The 7,307-nt window shown below is 34.9% G+C and overlaps 1 pseudogene; it reads left to right on the top strand.

Moving 5' to 3' along the window:
* Window positions 1-1,308: 1,308 nt before the first annotated feature.
* On the top strand, window positions 1,309-2,769 carry LOC111903182 (glycoprotein 3-alpha-L-fucosyltransferase A-like; annotated as a pseudogene).
* The last annotated feature ends 4,538 nt before the right edge of the window (window positions 2,770-7,307 follow it).

Genomic DNA, 7,307 nt, shown 5'->3' with positions numbered 1-7,307 from the left:
AAAAGCTTCCTTTTGAGGTCATACCTATCCTAAGTAAAAAAAAAAAAAAAAAAGATGCATCGAAGGATATGAAAGTTTCATACCCTTGTTTAGGGATGACCCTGAGCACATGCAAGGTGTGCGACTGCATAAGGCCTATGTCGTATTGTCAGGGCCCAAAATTTTAATCATTCACAGTTCCATCACTAATCTGTCGCTATGTTAGTCCGAAATTTTAGGGTGCTAATTTTAATTTTTGCATAGGGTCTTTAAAGTCAACGCTATGTGTGCCCAACACCATCGGTTGCAAAACATGAACACCTCACAATTCATCATTGATTTGGTGTTCTTCTTCTTGTGTTCTTCTTGGTTTGGTGACAACTCGGTCGCAAACAACTTGCAATTGTTTATGAGCACAACATTACAAAAACAAAAACAAAAATAAAAATACAAAAATACAAAAAAACAAAAACAAAGAAACTAAATACAAGTTTCGAAAAGGTTTGTGAATTTTGAAATTGTTGTAAACTTTTTGACCATGTATTAAAAAAATATACCATTATATAACACGTTTAACAAATTAAAAATCATAAAATATCGTGAGTTTCGAAATTGTTTATACAAATTTCAGAAGTATTCCAAGTAACAACAAGAGTTTGAAAATTTGTTTTCAGCATAAACACAACTCAAGACCACTTTAGACCAAGGTTAACAAATATTTAGTATTTTTACACAAAACTAACAATATAATCGTAAAAACTAGATATAATACGATATTTGATATTGTTGTTAAAGTTTACAAATTTCGAACTCTGTTTTCAAAGTATATAAACAATCCATGACCATTATATACCATGTTTACCTACTAAGCATTTATACACAACATTAACACTAAAAACGTAAACCCTAGATTCAATACACAATTTCAAAATTGTTCGAAATGATATTACCACACACACAAAAAAAACAACCAACATTTAAATGTTTAAAATTGAAAATATGACTTTTGAAATCTTTGTATGATATTTCGAAATTGTACAATAATAGCACAAAATGATACTAATAGCTTACTTTGTCTATGTAACCATTCCAAATAAATCCGTCGTCAACAAATTGGACAATATTTAGAATAAATATGGATTGCAAATAGTTTAGGAGTGATTGAATACTAAAAGGATAAAGAAAAATGTTCAATTTGGTGTATATCCCTTCATATTTTGTTACATGTGAAGGTCGTTGAATGATCAAATATGGTTGACAAATTTTTAAATAGTGATCAAATTCTAAAGACTACTAACCGAAGTATGGGTTTTTAATCTGCAAAGAAATATGAGTTTGATAAACCCTAATCAAAGAGTATCAAGAGGCACCCAAGAATATTATTATGGATCCAGTAATAGTAACATCCCCCATAATGAGAAATGTAAGCATATGAACATTTTTCACAAATTCCCTTTATACCCTTTTCATTCCATTGTAGATTCATTCAATAATCAAGACTTGATTTGATTTGGTTATAATATTTGTAGTGAACAAGGTGGAAGCTTTGAAGCATTACAACTTTAGTTTGGCTTTTGAGAATTCTAATGACGAAGACTATGTTACCGAAAAATACTTCCAGTCTCCTGTTATATTGGGTAAAATGGTCATTTTACTTGATGAGTTTCATGGATTAAAGCACTTAATCTAGACAGCTATTAGCTATATATGTATAGGATCCATTCCTGTTGTTTATGGAGCTCTAAATATCCAAGATTTTGCTCCATCACGTGATTCTATCTTACATATTAAAGATTTAAAAGATGTAGAATCAGTTGCCAACACCATGAAACGCCTTTCAGAGAATCATACTGTCTACAGTGAATTGTTAAGGAAAGTCTTTTTTTTCATTTATATCATTATTTCATGTAATTATGAATATAATTATAGTATATTACCCTATAACTATAATTGGATTGATTGAATTTTTGGTTTAATTAAAAATTTTAAAACAGGTGGAAACATGATGGTCCTTCTGATTCTTTCAAGCCGCTTGTGGATATGGCTGCAGTTCATTCTGATTGTCGTTTATGCATTAATTTAGCAACCAAGATTTGTTAAAAAGAAGAAAAATGTCCCGATTTCCCAAAACGCCCTTGCAAGTGTAGTAGGGGATTGCAAATTGTATATCATCTTTATGTAAGAGAAAGAGGGAGGTTCAAGATGGAGTCTATATTCTTAAGGTAATTGTAATTTATTCCTATCAAATAGGACTAAATGACCATTTTACCCTTACATTCTAACAAACTATCTTTTTTCATGTGGTATTTGCAGGTCAGGAAATTTGACAATGGCAGCCATGGAAGCTGTAGTGTTGTCAAAGTTCAAGAATTTAAAACATGAAACTGTGTGGAGGAAGGAAAACCAAAGAGTATTATTAGAGGCCATGAAAATCATTTGAAAATTTATAAAATATATCATGTTGGCATGACATGTTGGGATGACATAGAGGCAAGCTTTATACACATTTAGTTTTAATAGTGTTTCATTTCAAAGTCATATAGAAAGCAATCTATGTACTAAGTTTGAGGTCATTTTTGTATAATTAGAAGCAAGTACCGATCCAATTTATTGATTGTTTTGGAGATTTGTTCGAAATTAAATATGTTTAATTATTAAAAACACAAACGTCTTACTATACATGTCGTTGATTTTAAAAAGAGTTGCAACATTACACTAGTCCCATACGAATGGGGCAGGGAGGTAAAATGGTTGGCAGCCCCAATCGTAGGATAGGGAGACTGTGTCGTAGAAGACATTCAACAAAAAAAAGAAAAAAAAAATTCGAAAAATGTCCATGTAGAAGTTGTCATTGCATGAGAATTTTATATAAAAAACGTTATCCTGCGATGAATGATAAGGTTGTATTTCAGTGAGCAAAAACATGAATGCATAAGCAAGGAGTTGAAGAAGATATAAGAAGTAATTCGAAAGTAGATACTAGTTGTACACGCTATAAGTAAACTGGGACACAAGGATACAGGGTGAAAATTGGTCAACAAGCACTAACAATGAAAAAGAATCGAAAACCTAGACTATACCAATATTACACCGCGACTCTGATTCTAAGCTTTCATGTACTCCTATTTGAGGTCATGTCCTTGGTAAAAACCAACTCCTTCAAGTCTAATTTCACGCTATCTTTGCAGTTCCTTCTCAACCGACCTCTCCTCCTCACACCATCTACTGTAATCGTCTCCACTCTATTAACAACAATAGTCGGTTATCTCCTACGGACACACCCAAACCAACGTAGTCTTTATCCCCTCAATTTTGATGATCGACGCCACCCTAGGTGAATTTCTAATTGATGTGTTTGTTATCATGTCCAACAATGTTCTACCTCATCTCCACTACAGCATTCTCATTTAGGCTAATTTCATCTTCTTCTTATGTTTCTGCGTAATATGTTAACATTTGGAACCATACAACAAAGCTAGCCTTATTACCACCTTATAAAAATTTCCTTTTAGTTTAAACGACACCCTTTTGTCACACAAGACTCCTTTCACCACCCCTCCCCCATTTTAACCACCCCACCTTAATATGGTATGTAACATCATTCTCAACATTTGCTTATAAATTGTAGAGTCCAGTACTTGAAACTCTTATTTGGGTGTAAAATATGTTCATTGACACATACTTTTATTTCTTCACCTATTGTCTACCAACTGAAATTGCAACATAGATATCTCGCCTTAACAAGCGTTGATATGTGGCCCTTTTTCTTCCGATGATGCCTTCCAAGAATCCAACATAACATTCAAGTTTGTTTTAGATCAAGCACTAGAACTATGTCGTCAGCAAAAAACATACACCATGGTACCCCTCTTTCTAGGTCTCATAGTAGATTTAATCCATAATCAAGGAGAATATGTATGGACTTAGAGCCAAAGCCCCGGTGAAACTCAATTTCTATTGGGAAAACCTTAGTGTCACCAATTGCAGTTCAGACACACGTTGTAGACAGTAATACATATCTAATATAGCCTGTACATAACTCGATGAGGCCCGTCTAGCTCCTAAGGTCTTCTAGATCGTATCAGGCAAGATGTTATCATATGTCTTCTCTAGGTTAATGAACACCATGTGTAGATCCCTACATTTTCTCAATATTTCTCCATAAGATGTCGAAGCAAGTGAATTGTCACCATCCCTGGCATGAAGCTAAATTGATTTTCTGATATCACAGTTTCCTATCTTAAGTGCCCTATAACACTCTTTCTCATAGCATCATGGTAATGGATATATAGTTGCCACAACTTTATGTATCTGCTTTGTTCTTATAGAATGGTATCACAATCCTATATATTCACTCATCTGACATCTTGTTAACTCTTAAATAATGATAAAAAGGTTCGTCAAGCACTGTACAACATTTTCTCTCATACATCAATATGAATTAGTGGAGATCTAGTATTATGAAGAAAGATGATTTCAAATTTATAAAGAAAGATTATGTTACATTCTTATATTATGTATGATAAATAAATAAAATATTATTTTTCCTTTTCATAAATTTGTTGACATTTGAGTTGATATTTCTATATGTTTAAGGCATATTTGCAAGAAAACCTTTAGGTTTGTAGCACTTTTACGATTTTACCTTTCCATTATAATTTCCCCCAATTTTTCCTCATAATTTTCATGCAACTTCTTAAGTTGACAAGTTTTATACTTTTTCACCGATTTCTCTGTTTATCTAAAGCGAAACTTGCAGGAAAACCTTTAATTTTACAGATTTTTTACAATTTAACATGAAGTACGCTTGTTTTTCCAGTTTTATCCAATAATTTTCATGCAACTTGTTAATTTCAACCATTTTAATTTTATTTCTCATTCACACTGGCTAGGCATTTATTGTTGGCTTGACATGTCATGTCAAGGTCTTATAAGAAAAATAGAGAGAATGGTGAAATGTAGACTCAAACTCGATACCTCTCTAGTCCATGTGCAATACATGGCCCCATCGTTGAACAAAACAACATTCTTGTAATTAATGTTACTTTAATAAAAAAAAATATGTAACTAATGTTATTGTACTTATTTTTTGTAATTAACACAATGAACCGTCCCAAAAATACTGGTAATTTTTTTTACATTTTTATAACCATCGAATCAATACATTAGATGTTTCAAAACCAATCATAATAGAAATGTATCTCAATTATCAGAGTAAAATAATAAACTTCGGTGTGGAAATCATAAGAGGATGTTATACAGTCAAGTCAGGCGCTTCCCCTTGTAATTGAAAGTACCTGGAAAATATTTAAACCACAAACTGTAAACACAAAGCTTACTGAGTTCCCTAGAATATCACATACCACACAAATGGGCCCAACCCAACATACAAATAAATGGGCCTAACCCAACATATATATAAATGGGCCCAACCCAATCAAGCAAATAGGCCCAGCCCAACATACACATAAATGGGACCAACCTAATCATGTAAATGGGACCAACCCAACATACATATAAATGGGCCCAACCCAACATACATATAAATGGGCCCAAACCAACATACTAATAAATGGGCCCAACCCAACATACAATGCAAAAGTCACAAAGACAGGCAACATCCTACACAGTATAGTGAGAAGTCTCACCTGTCTCATGAAATCATCTACACCACCGCTCAAAGTCACGCTACCAGTGCTACAACACACCTATCAAATCAAACAAGGTCTAAACTTAGTCCATACTCTAAAACTGGTACTTTGACAAAAAGTCAATCCAATTCAACAATTCAAACGTCAAAGTCAAAATCAACATTAGTTGACCTCCATGGCGTGGCCATCCATCGACCATGTCGTGGATGATGGGTCTAAACCCGATCAGAAAGCCGATCTTGGGTACACTCAGATACACACCATCCCATTTCCATGTCGTGGAATCAAGGCCACCATGTCATGATAGAGTTAGTCTAAATTAGTCGCAGAGTTCTTCATCTCCACGTCGTGGTACCTTATGGCCACATCGTGGGAACCGGTTGATGACAGATTTTATGAACAAGTTCTTAATCCATTAAGCCATTTACTCAAAATTTTCAGGAAGCTTCTAGGGTCCTAATGTTCCCTAAAAGTGTAAAATTTATGGACATGTATGCCCCATGCATGTCCTCCATCAAATCTAGGTCAAAAAGTAGAAATGGGAACTAAACTCATGTAAGATTTCCCAAACCACAACCATTTCTTAGATCTATGAGATATAATGAATTTGGGACTCCTGGAAGTCATAAAGTTGCAAACTTTATTCCTTTATTTCACTCGAAATCAACTAAAGGTTTCTATCATGCAAGATATCCCTAGATCCATTAAGAAAGAACTAAATGATTAGATCAACAAGCCTTACAAATGGTCCAACAAGATGCGTTCAGAGATTGGGAAGTGTTTCTTTCCATATACATGACCAAACTCTTCTTCTACTTCCTTTAAAACCACCAAAAGTCCTGCAAATGAGCTCAAAAGCTTCAAGAGAGATTAGAGTTAGTGTTTCTGGGATTTGAGAGTGACAGAGGCCAAGGATGAGCAACCCTAGCCTCCCTTTTTTCTTTAATACCCGAAAAATTAGGGTTTTAGCCACCAAATGGTTGCCACGTTGTAGCCCAAAGAATGTCACGTCGTGGTAGCTTAAATAAGATCCACGTCCAACTCATACACTGCCACACCTTAACGGTCTTTCCACCACATCGTGGCCTCCCAATATAAGAAAAGTAATATTGATTTAGTAAGAAATAATTGCTCAAGGATTCGGATGTTACAAATCTCCCCTAATTGAATCAGACTTCATCCTCGAAGTCCTCTGCCACAAACAACTCAGAGTAGTGCTCCCTTATCTCGATCTCGGGTTACTAAGTCCATTCAGAACCCTTCTGATGCTGCCATTGCACCTTCACCGGATCCACCAGCTTTTGTGTTGCAAGATCTTCATATTCCTGTCGAGAATCACGATCGGTCTCTCTATATAATTTAGGCATTCATCAACCGGAGTATCATCCAAAGGAATCACTGTGGAATCGTATACACTTTCGCAACTAGAAGACGTGGAAACTTTTGTAGATCTAGCTGAGCTCGTCAGGTAGGTCTAACCGGTACACAAGCTTGCCCATCAGGACAATAACCCTGAAAGGACCAACGTACCTGCATCTTTCCAAGGTGACACCTTTAGAAGAAAAAAATTTCTAACCTAGAACTCGAGGTTTGAACGTTGCCGGTCAACATATCTCTTATGGTCACTCTTTGCGATCTGAAGCCACCCGTGTACCTGTTGTATCAACCCGGTGGTCT

This window comes from Lactuca sativa, chromosome 9 (assembly GCF_002870075.4).
Source record: "Lactuca sativa cultivar Salinas chromosome 9, Lsat_Salinas_v11, whole genome shotgun sequence".
NCBI lineage: Eukaryota > Viridiplantae > Streptophyta > Magnoliopsida > Asterales > Asteraceae > Lactuca > Lactuca sativa.
This window is presented reverse-complemented; position numbering and strand designations above follow the sequence as displayed.